General features: G+C 37.7%; 1 protein-coding gene across 6 annotated transcripts in view; it reads left to right on the top strand.

The window, feature by feature from the left end:
- Positions 1-25,567, top strand: part of LOC111153929 (Rho GTPase activating protein 24) — a 501,171-nt gene that overhangs the window by 263,904 nt on the left and 211,700 nt on the right. The window contains exon 2 of one of the 6 annotated variants that reach the window (XM_022513302.1): positions 14,906-14,993. The exons of the other annotated variants lie outside the window; for them this stretch is intronic. The gene's annotated coding sequence lies outside the window, so the exon portion shown is untranslated. The remainder of the gene's footprint in view (positions 1-14,905; positions 14,994-25,567) is intronic. 6 annotated transcript variants of the gene reach the window in all.

Here is a 25,567-nt window from a genome sequence, read left to right as displayed (position 1 = left end):
TTTCAAAGACAGAGACCTGCTTTTTCAGACAGAAAAATAACCTTTTTTTTTTTTTTTTAAATCAGTGGCCACTCTCTTAAAAAACATGAAATCTCATGTACAGCACGGTCCTTGATAATGAAAAGTCAAGAACATAGTAGAAATAAATTCATACTGAATAGTATGGAATTGTTTTTGTTTGTTTGTTTGCCACCATAAAATTGTTTTTTTTCCTACCTTTATGAATTACAGATTATAGTTTGTGCAAACATTAAAGCTGTTGATTTGCTGCACTCTACTATTGAATCAGATTGCTGTACTTTGCAATCTGTTTTCAGCCTAACATAACATCAACAATGGTAATGCAGAATCAAAATACTTAAAGCCCTGAAGGGAAAATTCATCAAAATAACATCCTCATTTCCTAATCCCGGATATTGTGATTCAGCTATCCTTTTATATATAGAAGGAAGTGGAGAAAGACGGTGGGGGCGGGGGCCTGGGAATCAGAGCAGATCATGGAGACCAAAAAAAGAGAGAGAGAGAGGGATGATGGAAGGAAGGAAGAAAGGAAAGAAGGGAGGGACAGAGGAAGGAAGGAAGGAAGAAGGAAAGAAAGAAAAAGAAGGTAGGAAAGAAGGGAGGGAGGGAGCAAGAAAGGAAAAAAAGAAGAAAAGATAAATGAAAGAATAAAAAAATATTGGAAGACAAGTTTGGAATTTATTGTACTTGCATCAAGGTCTGGGATGCAATTTAACACAAAAGAGAAATAATTCCTTACTCCTTGGCCACTGCAGTACCTCTTGGTCCTTAAAATGAACTATTCTTTCAAAATTAGTAGTGTGCATATCCTTGCTGCTCAAAGTGTAACCCTCAGACCACCAGCTCAACTGGGAACTTGTTAGAAAATCAACTTCCCAGGTCCTCACCCCCACCCCAGGGCCAGAATCAGAACCTGTACTTTGAAGTAGATCCCCACACAATCCTGTGTTTTGTTAAGCCTGAGGAGGACAGCAAATCTATGGTTCTGGGTCTACTAGCAGAACATGCACTCGTTTCTGCGTAACCAAGGACCACAAACAAAGAAACACAGTGTGTGAAAAACAGAAGAAGGATCTCCCAGGATGAAAGTCTAACTAAAAAGAAATTAAAAATTCTCCACTTAAGCCAAGTGCTTCCCACTAGACAAGAAATTATGAGTGTCATTCATTAGCCCTAACTTATGAGAAGCAAACTATAGGGAGTCCACTTGCCTTTTTCTGTTTCTCAAATTCAGAGACTTTCTCACAATTTTAATGTGAGTTAGTAGTTTTAAATGGTGTTTTTAGCCTTCCTCAACCATGTCTCCAGGTAATAATACTTTAATGTTCTGATTTTAAATTAATTGAAATGTTTCTTCAGGTTACACTGCTTCCAACTGTCCATTTCCATATAGATATATGGTTTTTTAAGAATGTGTGTGTGTGTGTGTTTGTTATATCTGTATTATGTGGCCATGATACACACACACACACACACACACACACACACACACACACAAATTAATGTTTCATCCCCTTTATTACATGTGCTGAGACCATAGCACAGTGTCTGGCATTCCTGTGGAAGAGGGAGAAGGCTTATCTGTACACACCAAAAGTACTAGAGACTTGAACAGAGCATCTCAACAACAACAATAACAAAACCAACCTGAGTAAACTGGTGGGGGGGGGAGAAGAAAAATGATAACTGCTCTTTGGCATATAAATCACCATAGAGGAGCAAGTTACTCAAGAAGGGAGGGAAAAAAATGTTTTCAGATTTTAGCATTGTATTTTATTCAGTGCAGTGGTAAATTATTTCTAGCTGATATTTTTAGCAAATGCCAAATATGATTACAGAGAGAAAAAGAGGCTCTTCCCAAACTATGACATTCTTGGTAGGAGTTAAATTCTGTTATCATTGTTTTTGTCTGGCAAATGCTTCTCTGCTATGTGAACTGGAGAGCACAGTGCATGTTTGTATATGTAATGCTGTGCTGCTTACATTTTTAACATTTGTTTATAATGTGGCCTTTGGAGGTAGCTGTTGAGGAGAAGAATTGCTCTAAACTTGAAAATCTTAAGATACTCTGAGAGTACAGCCAAAGAAATGTACCAACTCCTGAAGAATTGTCTTTGTTCTGAAGGAAAGATAAACAGTGTTCTTACCAGGTGGGGAGTGTGTCAAAGCGATTCAACCTCACAGTCTGGGAGAAGAAAGACTGTTTTGCTCTGGCTGCTGTGTTAACTCTGAGCAAAGTGAAATGAATTGGCATGACAACCCACAAAGATAACATGCTATAGTAAAATCATAACAATAGAAAATAAAATAATTAAAAACAAAAAAAGAAAGATGCAAACCAATGGAATAGCATGCCAAATAAAGATTGAAAAAAAATTAACAATAGGATAAAGACAAGGTAGAAATTTAAAGCCCTCCATAAGTACCCAATGCTATAAAAGAAAATGCATTACCAAAAGAAACCATGAATTCCACAGATGAAATCTAAGACAGAATAATAAACAGCACAAAAAAATGCTTCTGAGTTGAGGAGGCAAACTGAGAACTTAAAAAGACCTTTATAAGTCTAAATAAGTTAGAATAAAAAACTTAGAATCAAGAAAGATAGCAAGAGGACTGTAGATGAGATCTCTGGTATGAAGGAAAGAAGTATTTGAAATTGTGGTGAAAGCAGAAGAGAGACAGGAAATTAAAATAATCAGTGAAAAGATGACAAATAAGGAGATAATCGGAAACCTTGAAGTGCAAAAAAAAACCCAATGAGTGGACTACGAAAATATTTAAAGACATAATGGAAGAAAAAGTAGAATAAAAGGAGTACCTGAATCTGCAGATTAAATGGGCACATAAAATTGACATAAAATCTAGCATACCTGGGGATGCTTGGGTGGCTCAGTTAGTTAATCATCACACTTTGGCTCGGGTCATGATCCCAGGGTCCTGGGATCAATCCCCCATGTCAGGCTTCCTGCTCATCAGGAAGCCTGCTTCTCTCTCTTCCTCCTGCTTGTGTTCTCTCTCTGTCAAATAAATAAATAAAATCTTAAAACAAACAAACAAACCATAGGATACTTGGTCATATGTTTGTTATCTAGCATCAAGGGAAAAGGAAAAATTCTACTGGCATGAAGATGATAAAATTAAGTTACATAAAAGGGAAAACAAAACAAAGCAGGTGTATCTCGGACTTCTTCACAGCAATTTTAAGTGCTAGAAGACACTGGAAGTTGTGAGGATATGAAAGGGATACGAATAAAAATGTATCCAAGTAAGTGGCAGTAAGAGGATATTCTCAATTATACATTGCCTATGCCTTCTCAAAAAAAATTGTTTAAATGTGAACTTAGTGAAACCAAAAATAAATCAAAATAAAAAACTCAAGAATGGGAATCTGTGATAAAATTCTCACAGTGACATTGTATTAGTTTAACTATAAGACTAAGATTAAACAGCTGGTAAAGATAAGGTTATAGAAAAAGCAGATATAACTTTATTCTTATTATTTTGTATTAATATATAATAAAAATGTAAGAGAAGATAAGAGGGGAGATGGGAGGAACTATAATGAGAATCTCCCATATTTTTTAACCTGCGAATCCAAAAATAGTAAAGGCTCCAAACATAGGATTAAATAAATAAATAAATAAAACATAGAGTCTGTGTGTATGTGTGTGTGCATATTTAAAAAATATTTTTTTCCTAGCTCTGCCTGGTAAGAGGGTCTGGAAGCAGTGGCATGAATATTCAGCACTTGGTTTCTCACCATGCTCCATTAAAATGAATCAAGTAGAAAGACAGATTAAGTCTGAGATAAGGAAAGTATAGCGAAGGCTGGCACAGCTTGTTGCACCGGAAATAAGAAGTATTCGAAGAATGACAGCAACATAGCCAAAGAGGAGCCAGCCTGAAAGGTTCTCATTGGCCAAATTTGAAAGAACTTGAGTATTAAACTACACAATAAATAATCAACCAATTTAATAAACCAATTTAATAAGTTAAAATCCATAGATTACTTCTTAATTTAAATGAATACATGGGTATGATAGGCAAAGCTCTTTCTTATAATAGAATGCCAACTAATAAAATAGAAGGAATGAAAAACTTAGACCATTGTATAGTTGCTAACAGTACTGGAGGAGAGTATGATAAAAAAAAAATAGACCAGAGTTATCTTTATTAATATCAGGGCAATCTGACATCATATGCCCCCAGATATGATGCAGTGAGAAGGACACAACGTTACTTCTTTGGTATTTCTGCTAAAAATGCACAACTCAAATCTAGTCATGAGAAGATATTAGGCAAATTGGAACTGAGACACATTATAAAAATAATTTATTTGTATCCTTAAAAAAGTTCAAGATCAATAAAGACAAAGAAAGGTTGAGGAAATGTTCCAGGTTAAAGGAGAATATAGAAAAATGACACGAAGTGCAATGTGTGACTATGGATTCAATCCTGAAATGGAGAAATAATAGCCATAAAGGACATTAGTGGGAACGTATAAATCTGAATATGGACTGTGGGTTGGTTAGATTAATAATAATGTATCAGTGTTAAATTTCATAATTTTGAGAATTAAGCTGAAGCTATATAAGACAATATCCTTGCTTTTGGAAAGTAAACACTGTGTGCTGATAAAGGTATACATTGTCTCCAACTTACTCTCAGTGATTCAGAAAAAGATAATGTGCTTATACATAGATTGATAGATGGAGATTGGTAAATCTACATAGAGGGCATATGAGTTTTGTTTGTGGTATTCTTATCATCTTCTGTAAGTTTGAAATCATGCCAAAATACAAAGTTACACAAACATAATGGTGTCTCGTGCCTTCATTATAGTACTTCCATATTTACACAATTATTTCTGTTTGTGTATTCATCTGAATGAAAACAGTCATCTCCCAAGTTTTTCACTGAACAGCATATCCTAATGCATATATGCTTCATTCATATATCTATAAACTATGCATACACACCAGTCTCCCTAAAATTTCGTTGGAGAAGACGGATCCCAGTCTTTGTTCATCTTTTCTAACTACACTCTCTCTTCTGGCATTCTGATCTGTTCTTATATCTTAAGATTTCATCTACTTGCCAATTTCAAATGAAGTTTATTATTTTTTTTAAAGATTTTATTTATTTATTTGACAGACAGAGATCACCAGTAGGCAGAGAGGCAGGCAGAGAGAGAGAGGAGGAAGCAGGTTCCCCGCTGAGCAGAGATCACGATGCGGGACTCGATCCCAGGACCCTGGGATCATGACCTGAGCCGAAGGCAGAGGCTTTAACCCACTGAGCCACCCAGCCGCCCCAACAAATGAAGTTTAAAGAGTAGAAGCACTCTAACATTCCACAACAAATTCCAGTGACACCTCTCCCTGTATATGAAGTACATGGTCTCTCATGGGAAGATCGTACAAAAATAGATGATGATAAATTCATTGTGAAGAAAAAAATCAGAGTTGAAGTTGATTGCAAGAGCAAGGAACTATGCAGTGTAGTATCCAGGCTGAAGATGGATATATTGACTAAAATTTCTAAGAAAAATAAAATTATTTTTCTGGATAAACTGAAACTGCCAGTAATCATCTTACCAGTTCCATGGGTGCTAGCTAAAGGCTAGCCTGTGGTAGTGGGGTCATTTGTTTGTTTCCAGAGAGGCTATGGGAAAAATGCACAGGCATCTCTTCATCTCAGACACTGTACATTCAACAAGCCAGCTGACATTATTAGATCCAATAAGGTGCTGATTAAAATGATGAAGGAGATAACGCAGAGACCAGTTTATGGTGAAGGAGGGAATCTATTCAAGTCAGACTTTTTATGGCTTAGTGGTCATTTAGCAACAATGAAAAATACAGCATTCAAATATGAAACAGATACATCCTCACTCAGAAGTGATGACTATAAGACATTCAAAGTAGCAATTCTTTTTTTTTTTTAAGATTTTATTTATTTATTTGACAGACAGAAATCACAGGTAGGCAGAGAAGCAGGCAAAGAGAGAGGAAGGGAAGTAGGCTCCCTGCTGACAGAGAGCCCGATGCGGGGCTCAATCCCAGGACCCTGGGATCACGACTTGAGCCAAAGGCAGTGGCTTTAACCCACTGAGCCACCCAGGTACCCCAGAGGTAGCAATTCTTGACACCTGATACAAAGAGGAATGGATACTAGGGATGTCAATTCACACGTGGTTATTTGCTGGCAGCTTCTCCCAGCCATTGGTGCCATTATGGTACTTGGTGTGCTTCATACGTTCATTCAAATCAGCAAACGTTTATTAGGTGCTCATCTTGCTAAGCATCTTGACTGCCAATAAGATATTGCACTTATTTTTCTTAGCCACCTGATAAATTGTACAGAGAAGTCCAAGGACTTAAGGATGGAAGAGAGAGATTTTATGACAGGAAAAGAAGACACATTTATTATTATACTTCCTTGCTTGCCTAAAGATTAACAAATTTAATAACTGCCAAGTATTAGAGTAAAGGAAGATAACATTCTTTTTTCAAGACCGGATTTGTGGAAGTTCATGTGTATGTATGTGTGCAAACATACATGTATGTGAAGAGAGAGATCATCTGAATGGATGCAGAGTGAATGGTTGACAGTGATTAATTCGTAAGAATAGTGTTGGAGGCTCAGTTTGTTGAGTGTCTGCCTTTGGCTCAGGTCATGATCCCGGGGTCCTGGGATGGAGTCCCATGTTGGGCTCTCTGCTCAGGGGGATGTCTGCTTTTCTCTCTTCTTCTGATTGTGGCTCCCCCTGCTTGTGTTCTCTCTCTCTTTCTGTCAAATAAATAAATAAAATGTAAAAAAAAGAATAGGATTAGAGAGGATTGAGTGGCTAGGAATCTTAAATTTTATGTTATGTACTTTTTTATTGCATTGTGGCCTTTTATAAATAAAGAAGCATATTACTTTATGAATTGAAAAATAATAAAAATAATATAAGGAAAAAATTTTGTCTGGCTTCCTTATATTTGGTTGCATTAAAGTTTGAGGTCCAAAAGCAGAAGATTGATGGGCAATTTGTTTTCATTATTTTCTGAACCATGCTTGTGTATCTAGGGGCTTGTCAAAGATTACAGAACAGAGAGGCAATTCCTGTATTCATTTCCAACAGTCTTATATAGTAAATGTGAATTCATTCTTTCCTCGTGAAAAATGACAGTCACATTACACTTCCAGAAGAAATCCTTTTTTGTATAAATTCAGAAAGCTTGATCCTTTGTGTGTTTTGGGAGCCCAAATTAGCTGAATATTTAAAAATTATTAAGCACAATGTGGTTTGGCATTTTATATCTGATGAATTTTCTCCTAAGAAAATTTTAATAGTCCTCCTATTATACATTAAAAAATGAAACATCTTCCCACTGACTATGTTTATATTCTTGGGAGTCTTATAAAAATTATTAGTGTTACCATCACAGTTGTTTCATCAATAACTGGCTGTTTTAATTTCTTTATGATGCAAAAGATATCTCCCCAGACCTCACAGATAAGTAAACATTAATCAAATTTAAAACATATGGGAGATAATTATCTCAGAGAATAGTCGAATTTTATATCTGAAAGAACTTCCAAGGTAATCTTTCTAAATCCTCTCATTTTATATGGGAGAAACCCAGGGCTGGGTAGAGTCAAGTGTTCTGTCCAAGGTCACACAGCTAGTTGATGACAGAACTAAGGTTGGAATCCTAATTAATTTTGCCTGGTATCTCCTGTCTCTCCCTGGGAATGTTTGTTTCCCATGCTATGCCCATCCGTCCCTTTATCTAGGCTAGGAAGGAATCTTGCCATATAAGGAAGGATGTCCTCGACTCTGGAAAGAATTCAGGAATTGGTGGGAGAGTACACTGAGATTTGATTCAGTTTGGTGCTTCTTAATATTGACTCCCTGATCAAAAAATAAAGTCTGTACTTATTTTTAAATAACCAAAATAGGTAGGAGCACCCATGTATGCCAACATATTTATATTTTATGGAAAATATTTATGTGAATACATTATATAGGAGACTAAACCCTATATACCTATTATCTGTGACTATCTTATAATGAAGGGTTATTTTTCATCTTTATATATCATTTTCTAATAAACTATGGAACTAAATTAATTAATATACCTCAAATAGTTCAGTTGATCTGGCCATTGTATATCTATCAAACACCTTGTCCAAGTTGTGTAAGAATTCTTGACTTTGCTTGTCTTGCCTCACTTTAAAACCTATGACCTCGGGGTGCCTGGGTGGCTCAGTGGATTAAGCCTCTGCCTCCAGCTCAGGTCATGATCTCAGGGTCCTGGGATGGAGCCCCATATCGGGCTCTCCACTCAGCAGGGAGCCTGCTTCCCCCTTTCTCTCTGCCTGCTGCTCTGCCTAGTCGTGATCTCTCTCTCTCTCTCTGCATCAAATAAATAAAAAATCTTTAAAAAAAAAAAAAAACCCTATGACCTCATTTTTGATATTACCATCACCTGAAGATCAGGTTTAATGTCAGCCTCTAGGTAAGGTGATGTACATCCATGTTTGCCTGTAAGAGTCCTGATGATTATCTGCTATCCTGTTGTAATTAATATTAGTGTCTCCTTTTACTCTCAAGATTCAAGGTTTGGGTACTAAATTGTAGCTATGTCTGCCCCTTCCTGTTTTCAGTGTCTTAAGAACTGTACCTTCTGCCTTCCAAGATTCATTGAAACTGATTTATCTTTCAAACACCATTCTACTCAAAACTCAGTATTTGACTTGATTGAACTAGAGTATCTGCCAACTCCACTTTCATTTTGGTTTCACCTAGCCATCCTCATATAGAGTGTGAATAAATCTTCCAGGCTTAAAAATAATTAAATTATCAAAAGGAATTTGATGAGGATTTGTGCTTTGTAGGGTCGCTAAATGTGTTGTTCCATAGAAACAGCACAAATCCAATTGTTTGTGTGTTGGATCTCAAATTAGAACATGCTCATACCTGGAAAACCTGAATAGTCATGCATGGGAACCTCTTAAGGTACTGCCAAATTATATTCCAAACTTCTTTAAGTCTAAGTTTAAGAAGTGTCCAAAATGTATGATCTCCTCAAAGGGCCAGGCAATTTAGTGCAGAGAATATGGGTTTTATCGTCAGATGGACAGGAGATCAAACGTTGCTATCACTCAAGTTTGAGCCTTCCATTTCCTCATCTGTGAATGGGGAGAACTTACTTATATAAGAACTCACTAGAGTTTTCATGCAGTTCTGATACTGGATACACTTTTCTATAATGATTTTATAGTGGTTTTGGAAGTGATTTTGGCTTACTCACTTCTTCCTACCTGTGAGAAAATGTAAATTATCTTTTGGTGCCTCTCTTTTGGGTCTCTCTGTCTCTACTGCCTAATTGCAGACCATCACAATGTCTTACTTGAATAAAGAAACAACTTCCTAAGTAGTCTAGTCCTTCAAGCCACCTGTCCCTAAATTCTTTCTCTACTTAGCATTCTTAAAACAAAATATCCACTGTTGAAAAATTTTCAGTAGCTCCCCCATTGCCTTCAGGATAAAAAACAAATTCCTGAGCCTTTTGCCTATATTTCCTTCTGCATATTTCATCTATTAGTCTATGTCTTTCATTCCACATTCCAGCTCTATAGAAATTCTTGAAGTGACCCAAGTGTGCCCTATCTCCTGCCTGGAATGTTAATCCTCTCCCTCTCCTGCATTCAGAATGTACGTAGGTTTCATCCTCTCAAAAAAGCCTTCTTTGCTCACTTCCCATCTTGATTCCACACTGCTTTGATGTGCTTTCTGGTAATGCTGTGCCTATCTCCGCAATAGTCTGTAAATTTCTCTCACTTCCAAAGGGTTAGCCTCCTGACATTGAATTTTGTCTTTTTCTTTATACCCAAACACAGCATGTTATTTGGACTCAGTAAATCTGGCTTTCAGTAAATTGAAGGAAGGAAAGAATGAAAGAAAAGAGGGAGGAAAGAAGAAATTTTACCTTCTTTTCCTAGAGAAATTTGTGTTCTGGATAAAGAAATACTATCCCTTGAGATAAAAAGGAATAATCACACAAACCTCACTACCTGACACAGAGCCTTGTTCATAGAAGGCAATCACTAAATATCTGTACCTTGGATTCACTGACTCACTAAATGCCACCTATGAACTTAGATTAACACGCAATCAGTACCACAGGAAAAGGACATTTCTTTCAAAATGGTTTTAAATGGTGTTATTTGCTATCAAGCTGCAGTAGTGTTCAGACAAGAGTTTTCTTCTACCTAGGTGTGTCCTGGGGAGGAGGTAGGGCATCTGCAATGGTATGCAGGGGCCGGGGTGGGGGGGCGTTTTTTTCCAAACAAACAACTTTGGCCGCCATCACACCAGCCACCTTCCTGATACTGTGGGACCTGAAGTCTGCTAAGGCAGTCATATTATCCCACAGTGTGCCTGAGCCATAGGACCCAGAGAGGCTGACTCACAAGAACAGGTCATTAGGAAGCAGTAGGACCTGAGACGGGAGAGGAAATCTAATTTACAGCTCGCTGGAGAGCTCTGAGTCAGCATGGAGGAGAACCGAAATGAAAGATTAAATTATCTGTGAGCTCACTTCTCTAAAATTATTTAGTCTGTCCCTTTTTTCATTTAGAAGACATATGCTGTGAATGCAAGGATTTAACTCCTGCTTCTGAAGAGTTGGCAACTGAGAGCAGTTGCTTGAAACCACCTGGAAAGGATAGAATTAGCTTTAGGATATCTCCTATTCCAATAAGGGCCACGACTATCGAGTTCAGGAAATGGAGGAGATGTCCGGAAGCTCTTAGAACCTCCTAGCAGCTCAAGGGTATATGCTGGACTTTGTGTTAACAAAATTCAAGGGTTTTGAGGCACCATGCCTAGATGCAGCCTCCTAGAGCCCAGCAGGGGCTCTTTCCTTATTTCCTGCGAGTGCCTAGCTGCTTGAGCCTCAGGGAGACTTGAAGAGTTCAGTCAATTGCAGAAGTAGATTAGTCCTTGCCTTCATGCTCATGGACTTCTGTTGGATGTTTGTTGACTGAAGAGTAGTAACCCAGGCAACAAATATAATTCATTCATTCAAGAAATATTGGTCAAATACATACATAGGAGACACTGCTCTGAATACTGGTGATAATGTGGTTTAAAAAGCCTGAATATTGTGTTTCTGATCTTATCTATAACTTCCAACACATTTCTGATTTATAAAACTCATTCTCGAAGAGATACTGTAAACATAATTAAGCTGACAAATTAAATGAATGAATAAATACAAAAGGAACCCAAGATAATTTCAGAGGGTAGTAAGTGCTATGAAGAACAATTAAAATAGAAAAATGGGGCAGAGAGTGTGCGCATGTAAGGGACGGGAGAGATGATCAGCTAGAGTGATCAGGAAATCTTTTTTCTGGGGAGGAAGCATTTGAAATGAGTCTTGCAGTCTCATTAAGTGGTAGTCCCACAAAGATCAAGAGGAAACATTCTAAACAGATGGAACAACAGGAACAACAGGTTAGGGAATAGGAAAGATAAACAGGGGTGAAATTATGTGAGGCCTCAGAAGCCATCGGCAGGCATTTGGACTTATTCTGCAAACAGCGGGAAACCATTGCAGGGATAAAGCAAGAGAAGGATAGGAAACCATTAGAGGCCATGGAATGGGGTGATGGGAAACCACTGGAAGGTGTGAAGCAGAGGAATTATGGGTAGCTATCAGACAGTATGACGGGCCCTGGCTGCTGTGAGGAGAATGGCTTTTGAGAGGAGATAGGCAACAAAGTAAGCGTGAGCTTGAACTGAAGAGAGTTGGTGGTGAAGGTTTTTATGTGTGTGGTTCCTTAGACTATTAAAAATGTCCACGTGTGATATCTCCTCCCAAGCACAGAATATTATAATCCAGTAGCTGCTATCACAAAAGAGCTCTCTGGGAATCCTTAGGAAAAGCCTTCCTCTAGTGTTACTGTAAACCTGAAAACTAAGAGGAGATCTAAGAGTCAAGAGAACTCTGACTGTCTTGCCTGTGTTAATATAGTCTGCCCCGGATTTCACCTCTGCTGTAAGTACCTCTCCCATCAGTGAAATTCAACTCCACATATCCAGGCTTCATAACACAGTAACTAGTCCCTAGCTAAACTATGCTAGGATTCTAAGATCCAGAGCATGCCCAGAGTAGGGCAACCTGGAGTATGTCCAAGGGACCTAAAAATAGAGGAACAATTTTTTTTTAATGTTTGTATGTCACTGTGTTATTTTAGATTGTGTTCGAATTCTCATATTGACAGCACATGCTTCCCTTCCAATGGGGAGAAACAAACCATGTCATGAATTACAAAGTCCGTTCAAGGACCAATTTCCTGTTGCTGGCACTGGTCACCAAAATTGCTAGTTCCCTCTTAGCTGAACCTATTTTGAGAGACTTTGGTTCTTGCATTTAATAACTATAATCTGTTGTCTGTGGCTCAGCCCACTTCTGTTCCAAACAACCTGCTTGTATGTGATTCCTCTTTACACCTTCCTTCCTAAGTCCAGTCCAGAGCCCTGAATCATGCTGACTCATTCCATCTAAATCTCTGTGTCTCTCTCCTCACAGTCTACCTCTCTTTCAAGGCTTACTGAGATTTCCTTCCTGTTCCTTCTCACAGACAAAAGGCAAAATGTTTAAATTAAAAGTAAAGTTTAAGAAGTAAAAGAAAAAGAGGGAATACTTTTAGTAAACCCAAGTCATATGTATCAGAGTGTCAAATTTTAATCAGACTTGAGGTATCAGTGCTATATATAAATGTAAATGTTGATGTCTTTGGGACTTATATTTGCACAGAGCTCAGTCAGACAAAATTAATTGAGATTGGAAGGAGATGAGGATCCTGCCATTGTGTAAAAAAGTATAAAGTATGGTTTACAAGATTTCTTTCTCAACTATTATGTATTTTGAATCAGCTGCTTATTTGTCATTGTTGGAAAATTGATACAGTACCTATTAATTACTCAACATTTTGGAAAACATGTTTCAAAAACCACATTATCACTTAAAAATATACTTTTATAACTATTTAATCACATTGCACTATTTTCTTCCAAAGACCAGGGCCAGAGTAGATATGATATCATTTTAAAAGTAGATGGGCAATATAAAAAAAAACTGAATTTCTGCACTAAACAGTGTGTCACAATTTAAAATGGGTTTTGGGTGGTCTGAGCATTTGTCAATTGTGTCTTTAAATTGTAGTTTGTAATTTAGATTTTAGTAGTTTAGGGAGTCAGATCAAACAGAAAGATGAATAGTGCCCAGAGTAATTTCAACCTGGGCCATTTCATATTTTGACGTATCTGACCTTAGGATGGAGGATGGATGTTGTTGAGAGTGGGCAACTCAATGGAGAGAATGTAAATAAATTTTGGGCACATGCTTATAATATGAGAATGGATAAAAAGATAGTTATGGAAAATTGGCCTTACTTCCTAAGTAAGCCCTTTGATTTTATTTGACAACTATACACTCATCTATAAAAGTTATTGCTGTCACCATATTCCACAAGGGAAGGGAACTATATTAATGTTCAATTAATATTTGCTAAATAAGGACATGAATGAATAAATGAATGAATGAATGAATACATTATAGAGAGGAAAATTTTAAAAATATATTATAATAAGAATATCATTCCTTCAGTTAGAGAAAAATAGTTTCTTTATATATAAGTAGGAAATGTTATGTGAAAGATATCAAGTAAATATTATTGTGCTGCTTCTCTTATTTAACAAAATATGTAATTAATAATAACAAGAATAAACTTGCACGTATGGTTAAAAAAATATCGACAAACTGGAAGTAGGGATCTGTGGTGATAGTAATGTGTTTCTAGTTCAATACCACTGATACTGGGTAGAAATATGAGGGGCACCTGGGTGGCTCAGTCAGTTAAGTGACTGTAATCAGCTAGGGTCATGATCCCAGGGTCCTGGGATTGAGCCTCAGTCTCCCAGCTCAGTGTGGAGTCCATTTCTCCCTCTCCCCTATCTCCCTCCACGCCCTGCGCTTGTTCTCCCTCTTTCTCACTCTCTCTCAAATAAATAAGTAAATAAAATCTTTTCTTAAAAAAGAAATATTAAAGAGTAACACCTGTCATAGCACCATCCCTTATAGCCCTCTATAAGGACTAAAGGATGTCAGCATCCTGAGACATAAAAATATTATGCAAAATCAACAAACAGATGTTTCCTAAATCTTCAAGAAATTGGGCATTATAGAGAAACTTTCAGTATTGAGGATTTTAAAGTGGAATGAGATGTTCTCTCTGAGAACAGATGGTTCTCACATTGTAGTTGTGTTACTGTTCCCTGCCAACTCCTGTGGGTATTATTCAAGGATACACAAGGAAAAGGTAAACCATTTCCCTTGGGTATACTAGAGTAGTAGAAAGAGCATTGAATTGGAAGTTGTGAAACCTGGTAACTATTCTTAGCTGCAGCATTAATTAGCTATGTGAATGATCTTGTACAAGTCATATTTTCTCTGAGTATCAGTTTCCTGATCTAAAAAATGAGGGCATTGGGCTAAATTATATTTAAGATCCTGATACTCTTTTTTTTTTTCCCTCTCTTTTTCCAAATGCTCAACTACTACATTATTTAAGGTATATTTCCTGGTTCTTTTTTTTTTTTTTTTTTTTTCTTCCTCCCCTCTCTGTCTCTTTCTTCAATATATGGGATAGGAGGACACTGACTAAGTCTGAGGGGCGGGAGGAGGAAGAAAATTAGCTACAGGAAAGGTTTATATCCCTCTCTACAAGAAAACTTAAATATAGCTACTACAGCTTTGAAAGGAATGGTTTATGTCCAAACAGCATTTTCCAGACAAGCTCTGTACTTTTTTGCCAACAGAATTAACTTTAAACTGAACGCAGTAGACAGTTAAACAAGAGTCGGCACTGGAAACAGCTGTGAGTAGACAAGACCAGTTACTTATAAGGTACTGTTTTTTACTCATTGAAATCTCCTTCAGGGTTTGTTTGCTTGGGGCACAAGTATTCCGTGGTCCTTTGACCTTTCCCCCCTCCTTGCCTCTTTTCTGAGAGAAAACATGCTCTTTAAAGTACCTTAGCTTCTTTGCTGTACTGTTTTGTGGATGTTGATATTTGAAGCTACTAGGATTTGGTTTTGTTTTGTTTTGTTTTCAGGAATCTAATGGTCATTGTTGTTATTTTATTTTGAAGCTTAGTTTATCTTTGTCCTTTTTTGTATCTTGTCATGGGTGGTTTTATGTTTTGTTGTTCATGTTGGATAAAGAAAGATAGGCTGTAATATTACGGAATGTGCAGAATGCTCTTGATTGAGGGGGAGGGATAGGTTAATTCATCTTCGACTGGAAGTATAGAACCAGTATAGAGCCAATCAGGAAGACCAAGACAGAGCAGCGCCAGGCACTTTAAACTGACTCAAGAAAGGCTCACGACCTCATCACAGCTTGGTGGATTTGACCTGGAAAACACATAATTTTGAATTAGGATTTTACTTCTAATCTACTTCTATCATTAATTATTCATTTTAACCATCCCTTCCCTTCATTTCTACTTATTTAAAAAAATTCTGGCAAGGCTTTTTAAAAATTTTTTCATATGAAGTTCATCTTCTTTAAGTTCATCCGCCTTAAATGGACAACATTTCCAAGATTTCAAATCACTGAGCTATGGAGGCTCTCAGAGCAGAAGAGGAGTAGCCCAAAATGGCAGTGGGGTAGACAGAAGGGAAACATTGTCATCTGAAGTGCACTCTTTCCCCGGAGGCCCGACTAGCTAATAGGTAATTCTTGCTGCTGGTCAATAAACAAGTAATGAGACGATTAAGGAGGTCTACATTTGTGGACTTTGCAAAAAGTGAAGCTTACGAGTTTACCACGGAAAACTCCAGAAGTCTTAGAAAGAATTTAGCCATTTTTGGATAGTTAACTTTCTGAGATCTAGTATATATTTTGAGATCTCTCTGGAGGGAACTAAATTCAATTTAATATTCTCTGAATTACCCAGCCTTCTCATCATGGATATACAATGTAGAATTATTCTATAATGTAATGATATGTTGGGGGCCTATTCTGTGGTATATAAGGCTATTACATCTTATGTCAAAAAGTCATGTAATCACTATGCTTTTTTAAATGGTATTATTTTTATAGGTTTTTTTTTTTCTTTCTGGGTCCAGCATCCATATGGAAGAGTGACTTCGTATGGGTGTGGACCGTTTGCCTTCTTCTAACAATATCTGTCAACCTCAACCACGTCTTTATAATTATTATTATTTTTTTGTGCTGTGCACAAGAAAACCAGAAAAAAGAAAGAGTTTATTAAAAAAAATTATGGAGGGAATTAAAAGCAGTAACTTTATCTGAGGGCCCAAGAGATTCTCTTATGAGGAAAGTGGATGTGCCGAAGGGCATCGACACAGTGACATCTATTTTAGGTGCTCAGGAGACTTTTGGTTTGTGTCCAAGTCCTTAGTTGTGCTCTGTAGAAGAATTTGCCATGGAAGTGGCTCTGGGATAAGGAAGGCATTACTGCATCAGATACAGAAAGTGTTGTTTGTTCTCCTTTTTAATAAAGTTATTGGAGGTATACGTCAAGGAATCAGTGACTAACCACATCTCAAGGGACCAATTTAATATTAATCAAGCACTCAGTATTTTACTTCAGTTCCATTTACACATGCACTGTTCACATGCATGCACGACTGGGAAACAGCATCGTAACGCTTTGTAAGACAGAGTTAGGGAAGAGGAAAAAATACTCATCATTGAGTCTATGCAGTTCTTCTCTGTGGAGATTATGTTTCAAGGGGAAAAGATATATTTTTCAAGCATCTCAATAATATCGTGATTTTTTTACCTGTATCCTCACTTACTTGCAATTTCTTGTAAGTAGAAAATACTATGAAGCACTGAATTTTGTAGCAGAATATGTTTTCTTACCTTTCTTTATTTTTTTTTATGTTGTGCTCTGCAGAGCAAAAAGAATCACTGTTTTCTCAGTGATCTTGATAATTAATTGCACTTTACCCATGAGGAAAATTGAAACTGGCTATATTAGATAAACACACGAAGTGAGAAACTGAGTCCAGGGCAATTCTAAATTCCGACTTTAAGTAGCCCATTGCCATTGACTTGACCATACAGCTTTATTTAGAATTGTGTGTGAGGACTTTGGTCTTGGGGGCCTTTTTTGTTCACACTAGGTGTTAAATACAAGTTTTATCTAGTCACTGTAGAAATTGTTACTGGGTGTTAAAGCATCTTGCAGTGTAAATGACAGACTCTTTATGTTTAAAACCATGAGTTCAGGGACTGCCTTTTGTCTGCTACATTGAATTTAATTTCCACGTAAGTTCAGAGCATTGTCTAAAAGTGAGAGGTTTTGTTATTTTTGTTCCCTCATTCTTTCCGTTAAGTGGCACGGGTCATTTTAAAATAAAATGTTATTCCAATTGAAACATAATTCTTTAAAGTTGAAAATATGCTATTTTAAGTCAATACAATAAAGCTTTTTTTTAATACTTGACTGAGTCTTTCAGTTTAATCAAAATATAATTTTCACAGGCTTACCTAATTGGGAAGTCTGACATATGAAAGGATATGTATTTTATAAGGAGAACTATGCTATGACAAGACCTAAACTTAAAATTCCTGGCAACTCAGTGCTGTGATGAATATACACAAATGGAGACTTCCATTTAGAAAGTGCTTTTTACAACTAGAAAGAGAAGAAGCCTGTTAGTGTTCCTGATAGTGCTTTATAAGGGTCTTTCTTGAAACTGCCTTGTGAGAAGCCTCAGAATATAGTCCCTCATGAATTAGAATTCCGTGAGCAAATGTATTTCAAGGAGCTGTCAAGTCCCATACTATAGGTTGTGGGCAAGGAAGAGAGGCCATCAATATTGCCTTTGTTGTTGAACAGAGAAAGAGACAGTAGCTTTCTTCTCATAAAAATCAGAATTGAGTTCATTTTTAACTTCAGCCTCTCAGTAAAGATGCTCAAATTGACGCAAGTATGTTCTTCTATGTCGCCCTTTGCTTAATGTACTAAACTGGACAGTTTAAGAGGTGATATGGTCAAAGACCGACATTCATTTTGTTCATTTTAGTCATGCAATAAATGTCTTTTGAATGAATATAACTTCCAATCCTTGAGTTAAAAGGGCATTAACAAAACATAATACTAAAATCACTATATTTTCTTCATGTTTTATTATTGAAGTATTTGTTATTTAGTTTACTGTTGGGTTATGCTAAAACATAAAAACTTCATTAAGCATCACCATTAATAACTAAATTTCTATGTGTTTCCTAACAGCAATCTAGAACTATGAATTGTTATAGGTGTTCACAGTCAGTAGTAATTTAAAAAGTAGAGTTGGAAGACATGAAGGCATCAGCCTTTTTCCTCTACCCTTTGTTTATTTTGCTGAAGGTATTGTGGATTTATACTTCATTTATTACAAGCAGATGTCTCTTTTTAAAATTAATATTAATAATATTATTACATTAATATTATTAATATTATTTTATCAATATTATTTGATTTATTATTATTATTGGGAAAAACCGTGAGATATTAGGACAGATAAATGTGGCTGAGTCTAAGACAGTTTTACAGGCCAAATATTATTTTGGTGATCTTAAAATTGTAGAAAGTAATTTTTTTAAAGATTTTATTTATTTATTTGACAGAGAGAGATCACAAGTAGGCAGAGAGGCAGGCAGAGAGAGAGGGAGAAGCAGGCTCCCCGCTTCGAGAGCAGAGAGCCCGATGCGGGGCTCGATCCCAGGACCCTGAGATCATGACCCAGGCCGAAGGCAGAGGCTTAACCCACTGAGCCACCCAGGCGCCCCGAAAGTAAATTTTGAAGATTATGTAAGTGGTAGAGCTGTAGGCAAACAGTGATATCTTTCCAAACTAACAAAAATAATAACAGTGATTTTAGGAAGCAATTTCCATTTTGCTTTAGCTTCTCTCTCCAACCTGCTTGCTTTTGAGTGTGTTGAATACAAAGATGTGTTCTGCAGTCCTTCTTTGCTGCATAGCTTGAGTCCGGCAGGGAAGATGGCATCCATACGTCCTCCACCTGCATCCCTGAAAATGGTATAAGTTGAATTGAATACAGTGGAAAGGAAAACGACCTCCCTGCAAACCTGGGGTATAAAATGCCCTACATAGCTCACAAGAAAGGAACAACTGTAATGATTATGGAGAGAGTAACAATGATAAAAGGAGAAATAAATTTTTAAGAAAGATTTTCTTTATTCATTTGAAAGAGAAAGAGTGAAAGAGTGCATAAGCAGAGGGAGAGGGAGAAGCAGACTCTCCGATGAGCAGGGAGCCCCATGCAAGTCTCAATCCCAGGACCCTGTGATCATGACCCAAGCTGAAGACAGACATTCAACTGACTGAGCCACCCAGGTGCCCCAAGGAGAAATAAATTATTGTCACCAATTTCACTCTCTAGTGGGTTCATTCCTATTGTCAGATTTCTTTCTCTACCTATGTATATAATATAGTATCAATATTTTGTTTTGTTTTACTTTTACAAAATTGGCTTAAAACTGCAAATTTGGATTCCACCTTGCTTCATTTAACATTTTATTAGGAACTTTTTCTGTTTTACTCAGAACACTTTGGAAAAGAATAATATACAACTGCATACTATTCTATTCTGTTCTATAGCAATACCATATGTAACAGAATTTGCCCCCCCCCATTGTTGGGGTCCTACTTGTTTTGGTATGTTCTGTCATACATGAAATAAGACTAAGCATTTGTTTGCATGTGATTTTTTTGTTCATTAGGTTATTTTAGAATTGTAATGACCTAGAATGCTGCAAGAACAAATCCCTCTTTTGGCAGTGTGGGGGAACTTAGTCCAGAAATATTGCTCATGTAGAACCCAGGCTTCCAGCTTTCAGTCTCATTTCAATGTTCATCCAGGAGTAATGACTGCATGATAAATTTCCTCCGGGGCAAGAGGTGAAAGCGTAATTTCCTTCTGTCTGAGTAAGAGGTCAACCATGTACCCTATTCTCTGAAAATCCCCAGGGAAGAGAAGGGTTCTCATACTAAGGAAAGAACTCAAGATTCCATGCCAAAAGTCTTTATGACCCAAGGGGTGATAAACATGTAATAGCTATGGGAACATTTTTAAATAGCTGTCACTTTGTTAATGAGCATTTGCTAAAGCATTTCCTGGGCCACTCTTGTTTATGGAACTTTTAAAAAAAAATGTTTATCAAGATGAAACTGGGGCTTGCTTCATAAATTAATGTCCTTTTACTTACACCTTTGCTTTTCCTCAGGGCATAACCAATGTTGAGGCCTGTGCTACACTAAGCAAACAAATAAACACTCAACTTTCTCAACAGAGCTCTCTCTTCCTGATGCCAAGAAAAATTTGTTTTTTCTGGTTTTGCTTTCCCACCTCCCTCCGACTCTAAAACTCTTGGCAGTTGGACATTTATCTCTACCACAATGCTGAAATTACCTCTCAGGGGTTGCTAAGAATGGCTGAATTAATGGTTAAACCCAGAGCTTTTTAGCCTTTGCTCACCTCTGCTCTTTCTGCTGTTTGCTATTTACACTCTCTGCCGCCGTGCTCTTCCTGAAATAGTTCTATCTTTTAGAGTTAGGGATCTTGTACAAGCCTACAGTTCCACCTTTCTTTTCTTCACTTCCTTGCGAGGGCTCCTGTCTTCTTCCCGCCTCCTTATTCTGGCTGTCTGTGTTTATGTTCCCCCCACCCCTTTATATTTTCTCCCTCAGAAGATTGCATCCAGTCCCATGGCTTTGACTTAAAGCCCAGTCTAGAGATCTGGTCAGCAAGACTTCTTGTAACTCATAATTAGTGTAAGTTATGATACAGGTTTCCTTTCTCTGCATACGCAACACTTGTAGCAGGATCTTTGGCTTGGTAGGGAAGCGGACTGGATTTCGGATCCAGCTTGACCCCACAACCTTCCGTGCCTGCCCTACTTGTCAGAGTTCCCAGTACCGGGCTGTCTCAGATAGTCCAGGACTTCAAACTCTGTATCATTTCTTCACTCCAGCCAACCCTTCATTTATTATCCCCTTTCTCAGTTCCTTTGCAACCAGGTGACTATTTTTTTTTTTTAAAGATTTTATTTATTTATTTGACAGACAGAGATCACAAGTAGGCAGAGAGGCAGGCAGAGAGAGAGGAGGAAGCAGGCTCCCCGCTGAGCAGGGAGCCCGATGCAGGGCTTGATCCCAGGACCCTGGGATCATGACCTGAGCCGAAGGCAGAGGCCCCAACCCACTGAGCCACCCAGGCGCCCCCCAGGTGACTATTTTTATAGAATTTTAAAATCTATAGTCTTTGCTTTTTTTTCATCCCCATGACTACTGTCTTGCTCAGAATTCAGTGATCTGTTCTTAACCCACTGTCTCCTTACTGGTCCTAGTCTCCCTCTCTCCAGTCCTTTGCCACTCTGGTCCATCTTCTACACTGTTGACAATTTAAAGAAATACGTATATATGTCTTTTATATATATGTATACAGATTCCCGCCCCCCTAAATTTTCAGTGAGTCCTTAGTAGATAGTTAAGAGTGGGGCCTATGGAGTTGAATGTCAGGATTTGAGGCTCAGCTCTGGCCCATCTTGCATATGTCATCCTATGCAAGTGACTTTAACATTTCTAAGCCTCCATTTTCTCACATAAAAGAAGTGTAATAAATGTACCAATCATGGTTAACATGTATCAAACTCATATATGTGTGCCGAGGGCCATAGTGGTCTGTATTCTTTCCATGCCTTCCTTCATCCAGTACTCAAAAGAGTACATTAAAAAAAAAAAGGTACATTTTATTAGATTTATACTAAACATTCCTTAAAAATGCAATCCAGGTAATCTTAGAGACTGGTTTATTCTTTATGACTTGAATTTGTTTGTTTGTTTTCTTTTAAGAAAGCTACTCTAAAATTAAACCCAGATAATACCAGTGACCTTGGCCCAATTGAAAATGATGGTAAAACAAAAGTAAGTGGATGTTTTATTTCAGTTTGAGATGAAAGCATCTCCTGGCCCATTCTTTTCTTTTGCTGGAGGGGAGGTCCTTGGGGGGAAGGGCTAAATGGGTGATGGGCATTAAGGAGGCATTTGTGATAAGCACTGAGTGTTGTATGTAAATGATGAATCATTCAATTCTCTTCCTGAAATGAATAGTGCACTATATGTTAAGTAACTTGAATTTAAATAAAATCTTAAAAGAAAAAACAAGAAACAACAAGAAAGAAAAGGGAGCAAGAAAAGGAAAACTTCTTAGTAACATTTGCATGATGCAAATAAACGCCTCTCTTTATTCAGTGTTTGTATGTGATTTTATTATTTATTCTTTATGATTCAACCTTATAGTCACAAAACTAACAAGTGGAGTAGCCAGGAATCTCTCTCAGGTTTTGAACAACAGGCTCTCTGCCTCCTTTGCAGACTGCTTCTCTTTCTGTGAATTTAAGAATCAATGCAATGACATAATCAAATTTAAGTGGAAATACTCCAAAGTCATGACTAAGGGATTTCAGAGGTATGCCAGGAATATTATTTCACTATAATATTATCCTAGAGTAATAGACTGATTTAGTTTTTCTCAATCAACACATGGCTTCTGCTTTGGGTAGATACACTGACCATTCGCCCTTGTATCCAATACTAGTTTTTTGAAAGTGATTGCTAGTGTCTTCTCTAGCGCTTTACCCCAGAGACTAAGCTATTTCTGTCAAAGGACTTTGGCTCTTTCTTAGCATCAAAGGTTCTGTGGCTTATTTCATTTCCTTAATCTACTCAGGAATCACTTATGAATGGAAGTTGCATATATCATACAATAGGGATGTTGGATGGGGTCTTAAGGATCTTTTATTAGAGCCCCCACATATTTCGCCTGACCAACGCAGGTCAAACTAGGCTAAGAGACACATCAGTGATCATAGAGAAGTCTAGAGGATGTTTCCTCTCTAAGAGTGCATACCTTGCAGTTTTACTGGCATCTTTTTGGAATACTGAATGCATTGAATAGTCTAAAAGTCACAATAGAAATAAATCTCTTTCCTTCTCCCTCCATCTTTCAGTGTCAGGCAGGAATAGCTGGAATCCAGTGTATGTATTAGAGATCCACTCACTCACTCTTTCTTTCTTTCTTTCTCTCTCTCTCTTTCTTTTTCTTTCCTTCCCTTCTTCCTTCCTTCTTCCTTCCTTCCTTCCTTAAGGTTTTATTTATTTATCTGAGAGAGAGAATGTACACGTACAAGAGAGCAGGAGCAGAGGACAGAGGGAGAAGCAGTCTCCCTGCTGAGCAGGCAGCCCAATGGGCGGCTTGATCCCAGAATCACGACCTGAGCCAAAGGCAGACGATTAAAGGATTGAGCCACCCAGGTGCCCCTCCACCATCTTTTTTTTTCATTCACAGGAGCTATTTTTTGGTAGAGAAAACCTTCCAAATGCTGTTCGCTTGACTTTAAATTTCCTCAGCTCTCGAAATGGGAATTACTAACATACATCACAAATAAAATAATGAAATATTTATGAATCATCCCTAAAGTGCAACCCCAGTGCTCCACAGTGTTCTCTGAAGAAAAATAAATCTATGTGTCAGAGATATATTTGTACATTTAAAAAAAATATATATATATATTAACATTATGTTGTAGAGTATTATGATATGAAATACCATATACACGCACACACAGACCAGGGACATGGCTTAGGAGAAGTACCCTTTCAAGAGTGAATGTTCTCCCTCCACACAGATTTGTCACTTTCTCATATAAACATCTGGCCTTGGCCTTTATTCCATCTCCCCTTTGTATTTTTTGCCACTCATAGTGACCTTTCAGCTTATAGTGTTTTTCAGTCTTGTCTTTCTAGAGGTTATTACTTCTTCTGAGATGCTCTCCCTGACTCCATCCCTAGCCTTAACTCCCACAGCTGACCTCTATGGTTCTCACCACTTTGCACTTGAAGTTCGTGCTTACTGGCCTACTTTCCTGCCCAGCTGCACTGTTAGCTCCCGGAGGACAGGGACTTTGTCTGACAGGCTTGGATGACCAGTGCTTCACACAGTGCCTGACACTGGATGACAAATTTAGGGGCCCGATATTGCTGTAGGCTTGTTGTTACAACAGGGCATAAATCCTGTGTGAGGTATTCTCACACAAGGAGAAGTTGAGGGATTAGCCATCCTGTCACAGCAGACATCGGCTTAGCTGAATAGAAAGTATAAGATTCTAGGCAAAAGTGATGAGTTTCTTTCTTTTTCCCTCTGAGTAAAATATTTCAGGTTTTTGCTCTACATAGATTTTATTTCATATTTACTCAGATTTCATATTAAAGCTGATGGTCATTCAGGTGTTTATTTTTTTAAAACACCTTCAATCCTTTCAACATTCAGTTCAAGTTTTATTAAACTTTGTCTTAGCTTCTTCACCATTTGTCCGAGTTTCCGTAGTCCCTTTATTTGATGGAGGCTCAGATTCAGTGCTGAAATTCAAGAAATATTTTGATATTCATTCATGGTCTGTCCCCTTACATTTTCTCAAGTCTGATTCATTTTATGATCAATACTGCTTCAGAAAAAGGATAATTAAGAAAAAAAAAGTGCTTTGGAGGTTTTTGTTTGCAACAGTTTTTGAGTTTCAAAAACTTAACTCCATAAATCCTCAGGATCCAAAGTTTAAATGATAACAACAAAAACAAAAACAGTGAAATAAAATTGTTCTCTTTATCCCATCCCTAAAATCAGATAATAGTTCTCATGGTAGGGGGCCAAAGAGAAGAATCAAAGGGAAACAAAGAGACCTTAGTGGTTGGAGGAGGGTGAGATTCTGAGTGGGATCTCCAAGTTCTGTCACCCTCTGCCCCACTGCCTGAACTGGGTCCCTGGGAGACAGAACAGAAAACCTGGACTAGACCAGTGAAATCTGAGAATAGAGGATTCTGTGACTCATTTCCTGTAAGAAGTACATGGAGGCTACAAACTCAGATCATTGTTTAGTGCTGTTCCACTTGGTACAGGGATATTCAAATTGGGTATGTAGGCAGACATGTCCAAAACAACCCCCCAGCTTATCCCATGTCCTCAGTGCAGCCAAGAGAGGAGGAGAAGAAGCAGTAAGAGGCAAACCTGGAAAAGCTGGGGACAAGGACATGGAGGACTTTGTTCCAGGGTTTGTAGACTGAAGTTCAGGAACAGACAAGGAAATCAGCATCTCAGACATGCCTGTGTATGCAAAGGATGATGACCATGGACCAGATTCCCACTCTCCTTCATCCAAGACCTGGAACCCTAGATGTCTCCATGAAACTTGGGGTGCCTAGGTTACTCAGTTGGTTAAGTGTCTGTCCTCGGCTCAGGTCATGATCCTAGGGTCCTGGGATGGAGTCCCATGTGAGGCTTCCTGCTCAGTGGGGAGCCTGCTTCTTCTCCCTCTGCCTGCTGTTTGCCTGCTTGTGCTCTCTCTCTCTGTCAAATAAATAAACAAAATCTTAAAAAGAAGAA

The sequence above is a fragment of the Enhydra lutris genome, unplaced genomic scaffold (assembly GCF_002288905.1).
Source record: "Enhydra lutris kenyoni isolate GAN:26980312 unplaced genomic scaffold, ASM228890v2 scaffoldscaffold3, whole genome shotgun sequence".
Taxonomy (NCBI): Eukaryota; Metazoa; Chordata; class Mammalia; order Carnivora; family Mustelidae; genus Enhydra; species Enhydra lutris.
The sequence above is the reverse complement of the archived record's forward strand: the minus strand, read 5'-3'. Positions and strand labels throughout refer to the sequence as shown.